This window comes from Grampus griseus (genome assembly GCF_964374135.1).
Source record: "Grampus griseus genome assembly, chromosome: 12".
Taxonomy (NCBI): domain Eukaryota; kingdom Metazoa; phylum Chordata; class Mammalia; order Artiodactyla; family Delphinidae; genus Grampus; species Grampus griseus.
The window spans coordinates 45,057,379-45,068,914 of NC_139006.1; positions in this window are offsets into that span (position 1 = coordinate 45,057,379).

The window sequence follows — 11,536 nt, forward strand, 5'->3', positions numbered from 1 at the left end:
AAAAATAATATCTGCAGACATTGTCAGATGTCCCAGGTGTGTGTGGCTGGGGGCAGGGGAGGAGCTGCACAGAAGGTCCCTGGTTGAGAACAAGTATTATAGACAAAAGAGGGAATCCTGGACAACGGAATTACCAGAACACAATGCAGAGTATCGCCAGATAAGTTAAAAGGATGAAGTTCTACCCACCTAAAAAGGGCTAACCTCACTGTTCTGTAAGAACTTGACCTGCACACATTTTGATTGGCATACCATCCTAGGAAGTGAATTTCAACTGCAGGTGCACAATTAGAATCATCTGTGGAATCTAAAAAAAAAAAAAAAAAAATTACTGAAGCCTAAGCCACAATCTAGAAAAATTATATCAGAAATTTTGGTGGTGGACCCAGACATTTTTATTTTTGAGGCATTCCCCATGGGATTCTAAATAAATAACAATCTAAAATGTACTAATCTAAAGTAATTGTCCTTAAACATCCACCAGAATCAAGCCCCGGAAGATGTGCAGGAGTTTACCACACCTGGATTCCTGTCTGATTATTCACATGGCCACAGGAATTGTATGGTAGACAGAAGGTGCAGGGGATGAAGTGCTTCAGGGCACTGCTCCAGTGTTTACAGCACCTGGAATCTATATCCCAACTGGATGATTATTCAAACAAACTGAATAAAGGAAATTTACAGATTAACCAAGGTATTCTTTGATGAACAGGTAGTTAAAATTTTGATATAATTCTATATGGGTCCAGGCATTGTGCCAACTTACTAGAAAGCTAGTTAATCCACTTTTAGCATCAGAGAAGACTTCCTTGGACGATTTTCAGTCAATTGTTAGTATACAGTGCTACACTAACGGTCCTGGATTGATCAGCAGGCCTGATTCATTGCCCATCTGTATCTATCCTATAGATCTAACCCCAACAGGTACTTTGAATCCTTTCTGATCATAGTAGGGCTTAATCAAGAGAACATAGAAACTTTAGACCAACATACAAGGGACTTAAAATCAGTCAAAAACATTGAGACTGGGGATGTTCGGCATCAGGTTCCTCAGAAGCAGGGTTTTCCACGTGATTCTTGTTCCAGTGATTTATTTATTAGGGGCTACTCTTAGGAGAGAGGAGTTGCGGAAAGCATGACACAGCAGAGGAAAAATAACAGGCAAGAATGTGGTCTCAGCAGGAGACTAGCTTTAGTCTCATCCTATAAGGGACACTTTAGAGACCAAATTATAAGGCAGGGATAGACCCATCTTGAGGCAAGGGTGACCAACTTTTGGACTTGCGGGAGAGGGAAAGTCTCCTGAGATTCTGTTTGGCTGGGTGCCGTTCTCTGGAGGAGTGTCTGACTTGCTGTCAGCCAACATGCACAGCAGCTAAGGGACCAGTGCACCCACTGATAAGGGGCCGATCACCAACAGCATTCACTAGAGTGTATACCACAATTACTTCTTTTGATAGTTTCAGATGCAGTATTGTATTTCAAGCATAATTGAATCAGGGAATGTAAACTGGCAAAATAATGTTAAGATATCTGCATTTTTCAACACTTTAGTCATTTGTAATCAAAACTTCCCTGTTATTTTCAGGGAGACTTTGAGATATAACCAGTCAATGCTGACGGTATATGGCTTATGAACATAAGATCACCTACTTCAAAAATAAAAGGTAAACTTTTATGTGGCTAATTCTTTGTTTTACTGAGAAACAAAAATCAAAAAATAAACAAATATTTCATAGAGCTTATGAGTTCATTTATTCAACAAATATTTATTGAGACAGATCTCATGGAGTGTTCATTCTAGTTGAGAAATAAAGGAGTAAACAAATACAACAAATAAAAAGATAATAGTTTGGGTTGTAACAAGTGTTATAAGAAAAAATAAAACAGGTAGGGGTATGGACACTAGTGGAGATGGGAACGAATGGATGCTATTTTAGATCAGATGCCAAGGAAGGTCTCTCTGAGAAGTTGACAACTAAGCCACGAGCTGAACGTAGTGAGGGAGAAAGCACTTCAGATGCAGAATTTCCTAGCCTAAAACTGTTAAAAACATGTAATGCAAAATACTTTAATAAATTCAGTGGCGGTTTTCCATCAGCAAAGCTTAAGGCATGGACAAATATTTTTGTAAATCTGGTGTTATAGCACCAATAGCCGCCCATCACTGGCAGTCACTAATGACAAGATGTCTCTGAGCTGTACAAAGGAGTGAGGACACCAACACAGATCTGCTGTTTGATTTGAAAAGGTTTATGAATCTATTGTAAGAAGCCAACAACAGTATGCGGTAGGGAATTAATGCATGCTTAATAAAATAAAGTCCCTTATTTCACTGTAAATTTGTAGGTGTAATTTTATTATAATTTAATGTTTGTAAAACTTAACTTTTTCTAAAAAATTTAGGAACAGAAAAGGGCCTATTGGTTCTAATCTGCTCACTTAGAAGGCCATTACAGGTTTGACCTTAGGAAAACAGAAAACAACATAACTACATTTTATGATTATCAAAGGGACGAAGGATGAAGTCAAACAAAACTGTTCACAGTATCTCATAAAATGAATAACATTTTGGATTAAATTGTGAGCAGTGAACTGAATATCAATTTAATTTATTAAATTTTAACAATTTACAGTGCTTTTCCACTTATTGCCTTATTGACTGTTACAGCTCTTAGAGCATCCTGATGGAAAAAGAGGTTTTACAATCTACTTATACACATCTTCAATATGAATAGCCTCAACTAGTTTAAAAAAGTTCAGCCACCTCTTAGGGAAAACTAGATTTTTATGTAAAAATCTGAATGATTTTTGTTTCTTTAGTCATTATTACACCTGCTGAAGACAAATCTAAAAATATGCCACATGCAAAAGAATAAGTTGCATATGGCAATGTTAAAGGATTGTTGGAAACTTTGGTTTTTTACTAAGCAACATAGTTTTGTTTTATTTCAAGAGTAATATTAGAATAGCCTAATCATTAATGAAAGCTCAAGTCATTTCTACTACAATTTCCTTTGTCAAAATTTTAGATTCTTTTTATCCGTACTAATTTATTTCTCAGTATGATAATGCCCTTGGGAATAAATGGAAATATTTAGTTTCTAATAATATCACTTTTGTGAGTCAATTATTTAGAATGTTATGAACAGATGGTTTAATGAGAGAATTGAAGCGAATAGACTCATGCTAGTCCTATATCACTGACAATATATTGCTTCACAGATCTAAAGACTCCTTGCATTTTGACTTATGAACTAGAAATTACAGGCTGCTGAAGTAGTTATCTTATATTTGGAAGAGCCCAGATTGTGTGTGCTGCTGATGGTATGTGTGTCTCTCTTCAAGTTTTACTTCAGACACATCTGTGTTAAAATAGAATAAACAGAAATTGTGACACGTGAATTATTTTCAGAATCTAAAATATTCCTCTAGACATAAGCAAAATTTACTCATTCAAAAGTATTTTAAACTAATTATTCCAGAATAGATATTTCCACATTCAATGTTAATTATACCTTTATAAATGGCATTTTTAAAGTATTGGAATGAATAACTTTAGGACCTTGGTAAGAAACGCATCTCATGTTCACATCCTCAAGTCAAATATATGTGTCTACAAATACAAAACCTTCTCTAAGTCAGAGATGTTATCAATGAGGATTCTATTCTACTTATTAGAAGCATGAATCTGCCCCCCAAAAAGAATTTGTTGACAATTTTAACACTAGAAATAAGCAGTTAAAAGATGTACTTAAAAATCTTGAAAACAATAACAATTGATTCTTGGGTTATTAATTCTAGATATGTATGTTCTATTTCTCCCAAAATGTTCACATTCCTTAAATGTGGTATTGGTTATATAACATGAATTAGAATCCATTAAACCCATATGTGTGATTGGTAAGTATACATCATGGTATTTAGTAAATATTTGTAAATCAATTAATGAGATTCCCCAAAGCAGATTACAGGATATATTATATTGTGCAGAAAACATAAGCACATTTTTTGAGTCACTAAAGCATAATAAGGTTTTACTTTTCTTCCAAGTGGTAAAAATGGGAAACACTGATACTCACCTTTATTTTTTAAAGATGTTTTTGATGTGGACCATTTTTAAAGTCTTTATTGAATTTGTTACAATATTGCTTCTGTTTTATGTTTGGTTTTTTGGCTGTGAGGCATGTGGGAATCTTAGCTCCCTGACCAGGGATCGAACCCGCACCCCCTGTATTGGAAGGTGAAGTCTTAACCACTGTACTGCCAGGGAAGTCCCAGATACTCACCTTTAAAAGATGTGGAAGTTTTAAAGATTTGTGGGCAGTTTTTATAAAATTAAGCCTATGACTTTATAGTTAATTTTAAATTATAGAGATTCAATCTGAATCTACTTAATACTTGAATATCTAAGTACTCAACACTGTGTCAGGTTATATGGATCTTTTTATGGGAAGAAAAATCCAAGTTTACTTAAGCAAAGATGTTCTGTAAGAGATACTTATTATTATATTATTGTAACATTATAAAAAGTAATATATATTATTTTATTATGCTCTATAACATATATATATTTATAACTTATATAATATACATTGTGTATTATATTATTATATTATAACGTATTATAAGGGGACCTCAGGAAAGTTTAGTTTAGCATCTAAATTGAGTGAAATATGACTGACATGAGCAGCAGGTAGAAGAAGGATAAGTGTTTGGGGAGAAGAGAGAATCATGTATCTAACATTCTGAGGATTCTGTATTCTTCAGTGTTTCTGAAAGAGAATATATAAAACCTGGAAATTTTCAGAAATACTAAGTGAATTATATTAAGCACATTTTGAGTTTATTTTTGTATATGATTCAAGATAGTGGTCCAGATTTGTTATGCATGTAGCTGTCCAGTTTTCCCAGTACAGTTTATTAAGAAACTATATTTTTTCCCAGTATATGTTCCTACCTCTGTTATCGTAAATTAATTAACCATATGTGCATGGTTTTATTTTGGGGTTCTCTATTCTATTCTATTAATCTATGTATCTGTTTCTGTGTCAGTACCATACTGTTTTGATTACTATAGCTTTGTAGCACAGTGTGAAGTCAGGGAGTGTGATATTTCCATTTTTGTTCTTTCTCAAGGTTGCTTTAACTATTTGGGGTCTTTTGTAGTTTCATACCCAACAAAATAAAAACTCAGTCACTGAACAGACTATTCAGAGGTTAATTAATAGCAGCATCTCAGACCACGTCTACAGCTTCACTCCATTTAGGATCACATAAGCAGTCATAAGAGATAGAGTAGCTTGCTCTTTTTCTAAGTAATTAGATGATATTCTCATATGCACTTTGTCGGGGAGCTAGATCTGCCCACTTTGAGAGGGCGGTGGGTTCAGCTGAGGCTGCCTGCTGGCTGTGGTGGGCTAGGAGCTGCTACTGACAGGAGCCAGAAGGGCCTGGTCCACAGGGGAATGCCACGGTGGAGTGAGCCCTGTTGGCAAAGTAGACAGTGAGTGTCAGAAATGAAACCCTCCAGCAGTGGGTCAGCTCTGTAGATGGAGAATTAAAAAAAAAAAAAAAATGGAGCCCACCAGTGTCAGTCCCTGGAGAATGCTTCAACAGATTCCCTACCCATTCAGCACTCATCCTAAAATTAGTCAATGAATCTCCTTCGTGAATGACTCAGGCCCTTTGAATACTGCTGCTTCTGCAATGGGATTCAGAGAGAGTGAGTTTGTGTGCAACCCCTTTAAGAGCAGAGTCTTGGTTTCCTGCAGCTTTCCAGCTCTTCGGAATGAAAGACCCACTGGTTTTCAAAGCCAGATATTAAGGGAGCTCTTCCCCTTGGTGTAAGTCCCCAGAGCTTCAATGCCCGATGCAGGGCTCCAACTCCATTCTTAAAGAGGACTGCTGTTTTTGTGATATTTCCTCACACGTGTGAAGCACCATGCCAGGAGGGTGGGGTCTGCTCCATCTTCCAATGTCAATTTTTTTTTTTTTCTCATTATATCCTTAGTTATAAAAGAGCTGCTCTGGGGCTTCCCTGGTGGCGCAGTGGTTGAGAGTCCGCCTGCCGATGCAGGGGACACGGGTTCGTGCCCCGGTCCGGGAAGATCCCACATGCTGCAGAGCGGCTGGGCCTGTGAGCCATGGCCGCTGAGCCTGTGCGTCCGGAGCCTGTGCTCCGCAACGGGAGAGGCCACAACAGTGAGAGGCCCGCGTACCGCAAAAAAAAATAAAAATAAAAAATAAATAAAAGAGCTGTTCTGCTAGTCTTCAGGTAGTTCTCAGAGAAGGTTGTTCTATATTGTTGTAGTTTGGGGGTGTTTGTGGGAGGAGGTGAACTCAGGATCTTCCTACTCCACCATCTTGATCATGCCTTCCTTAATCATTGTTTAAAATGTGCAAAGCCATGAGTTATTTGAGCAAAGAATGATCACAGTACCCAATATTCGGTTAGAAAATTGAGGTTAAAATATTTTAAATATGGTAAATAGTGCTGCTGGGTTGATTGATAATTCTTCAAAAGTATCACCATGAAAACCTATTGATACGTAAAAGCTAAGTTGGTTAGGCTTAAGGGTGAAGGCTCCCTTAATAGCGTCTTTATAGTGTTTCAGAAGTGAGAACCCTGAGGAGGGTATTTATCATGATTATGGACTCGGCTGGATACTTTTATGGGGCTTAGGACCTGGGCTGGGTGATTTGCAAGATGGAATACTGGTTGGGATGGGCAGAGTTTGTGATATAGTAGCTTTGGACTGGTGGGCAGAGAGAGAAAAGGGTTTTCAAGTGTGTACTGATGCGTGAGCTATGTTAGTACTTCACTCTCATAGCTTCCAAAGCAAGTATTTCTTGGAGAAAGTAGCTAGATAATTTTTACCTGATTCCTGTGTTGTTTAGATTGTTTAGCACAAAATCAGGAGTGGATGCTTTGTCCCAGAATGGATCAGCATGGGACCAGGTAAGTATGGTGGTTTCAGTTCTTAGCTGAACCCCGATTTTTTTTTTTCTTTCTAAAAAATCACCTTTGCAGGGAAGTTGCAAGTTATTTAGCTATTTATTATTTAGTTCATTTAATAAGAAAGGAAACAAGAGCCTAAGCCTCTTACCATTTATATGAAAACATAATGCCTACACAATTGAATAATGGAATTTTCTATTTCTACAAGCTATACTGAAATTTCATATTTCTATACATTGATTTTTTAAAACAATCTCTTTTTTTCTTAAATGTCTTGACTTCCAGAAAACCTACGTGTGAAGGAATAACATTTTCAATAATAAAGAAGATAATCTTGAGAACTCTGGGAGTTGTCAATTAACTTTGGTTTTCTGCTTTTGACCAGGTATGATCCTGCCTCAAGAATGACTTCCTGTAAATAAGGAATATAAAGATTTCAAGTTTCTTTGCCTCAGACTCTCAGCTTTAGAAAATTACCCAGAGGCTGCCCTGGAGCTGAAACTGCTGTCCCACGAACACCCTTTCCCTTCCTTTACTTAACACAAAACAAATCAGCACTAGGTACTCAAAGCTGATAAGCAAACTGGATCAACTCTAGTTGCCTTCCAACTCTAGTTGCCTTCCAACTCTTGTGGAAGCAGCTTCCCTTGGGATTCGGATACTTGTGTTACTCTAGGTGAGCAATTGTTGATATTAGGCTGGGTTACAAGAACTTTAAAAACAAAGAATTTAGGAAATTGAAGCTGATATTAATCTGGTAAGAGTGCTAAAACTTTTTACTTGATCTTATTTTGTCACTATTTTTCATGGACTGCACCATTTAATTGTATTTTTTCTTTTTTGCATATTTTCAGTAGTGTTGCTGATTTTTAGGTTTTGCTCTAAATCCTTTAATCAGAAATAACTTTTTGATAGTTTTATGCCCTGTCTATTCTAGTTTTAATCTGTTCTAATGGTTAGAAGAGACAATTGACATTCATTTTTAAAATGTGACTGCAAGTGTACTGCAATGCAATAAAACCACAGTAGGAGTCAGTTAATCTGAGCTCTAGTCTTGGTTCTCAAAGCATATAATTGTATAAATATAGGAAAGCCCTATGGGTCTAAAGTCTTTATTTGAACAAATGAAGGTATTGAGCTATTTTATTAATAAAACTTTCCCATGTCTCTGAAGGCTTAATTTAGTTTTAATTATAAAATATCCATAGTAAATTAGATTGCATGTGGAAAGGGATGTTAAGGAAACAGGTTCAAACACGATGTTTTTAGTGTATTGTTGGTTATAGGGTGTGGAATGGATTTACAGGTAACATATGAAAGTGAAATCAAAGGTCAAATTAAAATTAAATTTAAAAATCAAATTAAAGATTTAATAGACATCTAAATATTTACAAGAACACTTTTGAGAAAAAGCTTTAGTTTGTAAAACGGATGTAACTTTGAGCAAATTTAACATAGAGGAAAAAAGTAATGTTCCTAAATTGAAATCTGGGTATTTTTTAATGTCTTTTTTCTTGTCCTTCTGCTGACAATGTTGAATGTTACCTGAGCCTCATGCTCTGGAAAACTATCATGGTTAAGAGATCCTTCTAAGTTTTTGTTGTTGAAAATCCCCCTTTTGTACTATGGGAAATAGCTTACCTCAAAGAACCCTCCTTCTACACGATTTGGATAAGACCTGCTGTCCACACTTTCTCATGACTCCTGTAAGAGTCCCAGATGACTCCCTTGCTTCCCTGTAACAAGGCCAAACACAGACCTTTCCCCTTTTTGCCTGAACCTACAGAAAAAGCCAGACATAATGACTCTCCGACTTCCCATTCCTTGTTTCATGAACGATTAGCAGGGATTAGAAATGTTTTTCCCTCTTGAAACTAGCTAGACACAGGGATAAACATTTCCTTTTTAGGTAACTGAGCGAGATTTCCCTGATTGTGTAACGATCACCCCTGTAATCAGCCCACTTTTGTTTTAAACATCTTTATTGGAGTATAATTGCTTTACAGTGTTGTGTTAGTTCCTGCTTTATAACAAAGTGAATCAGCTATATGTATACATACATCCCCATATCTCCTCCTTCTTGCGTCTCCCTCCCACCCTCCCTGTCCCACCCCTCTAGGTGGTCACAAAGCACTGAGCTGATCTCCCTGTGCTATGCAGCTGCTTCCCACTAGCTATTTTACATTTGGTAGTGTACATATGTCCATGCCACTCTCTCCCTTTGTCCCAGCTTACCCTTCCCCCTCCCCGTGTCCTCAAGTCCATTCTCTACGTCTGTGTCTTTATTCCTGTCCTGCCCCTAGGTTCTTCAGAACCATTTTTTTTTCTAGATTCCATATATATGTGTTGGCATATGGTATTTGTTTTCCTCTTTCTGACTTACTTCACTCTGTACGACAGACTCTAGGTCCATCTACCTCATTGCAAATAACTTTCGTTTCTTTTTATGGCTGAGTAATATTCCATTGTATATATGAATCACTCTACTTTTAACTTGTCTTCTCTCCCTCTAAAAGTCTAAGGCAAAACTGTGCTGTTCAGACCCTGATGTTTGGATCTCCCTGTTGCAATAGCCTGAATAAAATCAATGTCCTTTCTTGTTTGGTCCCTGCCTTTGACCTTGCTTTCCTTTCTTCTTCCTCTTCTCTCTCCATTTCCCTTTATCCTTTCTCTTTACTTTTCACATGATCAGCAGGGTTTCTCAGGTTTTATCAAGGTGAAGCTTGAAACACCGAGAGGACACTTCCCTTGCCTTGCTAAATAGTAAGAATGATGAGTAGCAGATGGTCATGTGTATACCAAAATGAGAAAAGAAAAGATTAATTGCATACTAAAAAGATAATGCTTCTGAGCTGAATAGCATTTTAAGGAATACATAGCACTCAGTTATGATAGAAGAGTTAAATTTGGATTCATCATTAGGAAAACTTGGATTTGAGATTCCTGATTATAAGTCCCTCCAAATAACTGAGATTCAAAGTTGTCAACTTAAATAAAAAATATAATGTGAATGCGTGTGAGTGTGATACATATGTATTTCTGACTGTTAGGTCCCTCAGATTAAAGAGGCCAAAATAGTGCAATTTAATTAAAAGCTGTGTGTGTGTGTATGTGTTTGTGTGTATGAATTTTAATTTGTTTCCACTGAATTTGAAATATATAATTCCTCTTCTATCGGTCTATATGTGTGTGTGTGCAGAATGTACACAGTCATATATATATATATTACTCCGTTATCAAGTTGAGGGGCAAATCAATATATTAAAAATTTTAAGATGGTTTCAGTATTAAAGAAGTTTCTCTAGAATTATTGTTTTATAGTCCTTTAGTCTATAAAAGAATCCATTGAAAAAGAAATGCTGATTCAAATAGTTACTAGAATTCGTGTTAGTTTTTATAAATTTATCCTTGTGCTACAGCTCTCCTGTATTTTTACCTCAAAAAGATTTACAGATAGGCAAATCTCAAAAGCGTTCATTTGGATTGGAAGCAGAAGACGTAAACATTTCTATACTTCTCATATTATAAAGGAATCCCGTGCCTTCTCCTCATGCAGGCACATTACTCAAGTGATGAGGTTCACAGTACTCCACAGCACGCTTTCTTGGATCAACACCAGAGCCTCAATTCCAACACATCTCAGAGTGTATTTTTGATGAATAAATTACCAAACTAATGAGACGCACTAAGAGGTTAAGGATTGATCAAGTACTTAATCTTTTTAATGAAGGACACAGCATGAGACACATTCCTCCAAATAGATACAATAAACAATCTTCTAAAACCTAATTAGAATAAAAATAGAAAGGTGCGAGGTCTTAGAATTTGCTTACCACATAACAGCATTTTCTGCAACAGTGGAAAAACTTTAAGTTATCAACGTTATTTATATTTGAATCAGGTGAGTCCCAGCAGTTTACCAAGATAAAATAATGGTATTTTAATATAGAATTTTAATATATCTTGATGGCATCTGAGTCTATAAAAAGTGCTTCAGAATATGGCTTTGGCTTTTTTACAGAACTTGCCAGACCTTGAGAAGATTCAGCGAACTTTTTTGGAAAACTTCTAAGAACACACTTACTGTGTGTATCTATGATGCGATTGTGACCTGGATTTAACTTTTTGGGTATCAAATTTTGGGGGTATAATTTAGGATTTAATTAAGTTTTTGAGTTCTTATTTACTTTAGTTCAGATATTAAAAATAGCTTATATAACTTTAGTAAGAGATTTAGTGAAAACTGCCAGTAACAAATCAAAAAATTTTCATGAGAAATTGTTATTTATTCTTGTCATTAATTTATATCATAAAAAAATGATAAGAACAAGGGAACGGGTGGCACATTGATCCAAGCAACCCACCTGGATTTAAAAATATAGCAAAAAGAGGTGGCACTTAGGAAGACTGAATCTAAATAAAGGCCTGGGCTTCCCTGGTGGCGCAGTGGTTGAGAGTCCGCCTGCCGATGCAGGGGACACGGGTTCGTGCCCAGGTCCGGGAAGATCCCACATGCAGCGGAGCAGCATATATCCCCTACATATATCCCCTCCCTCTTGGACCTCCCTTCCGCTC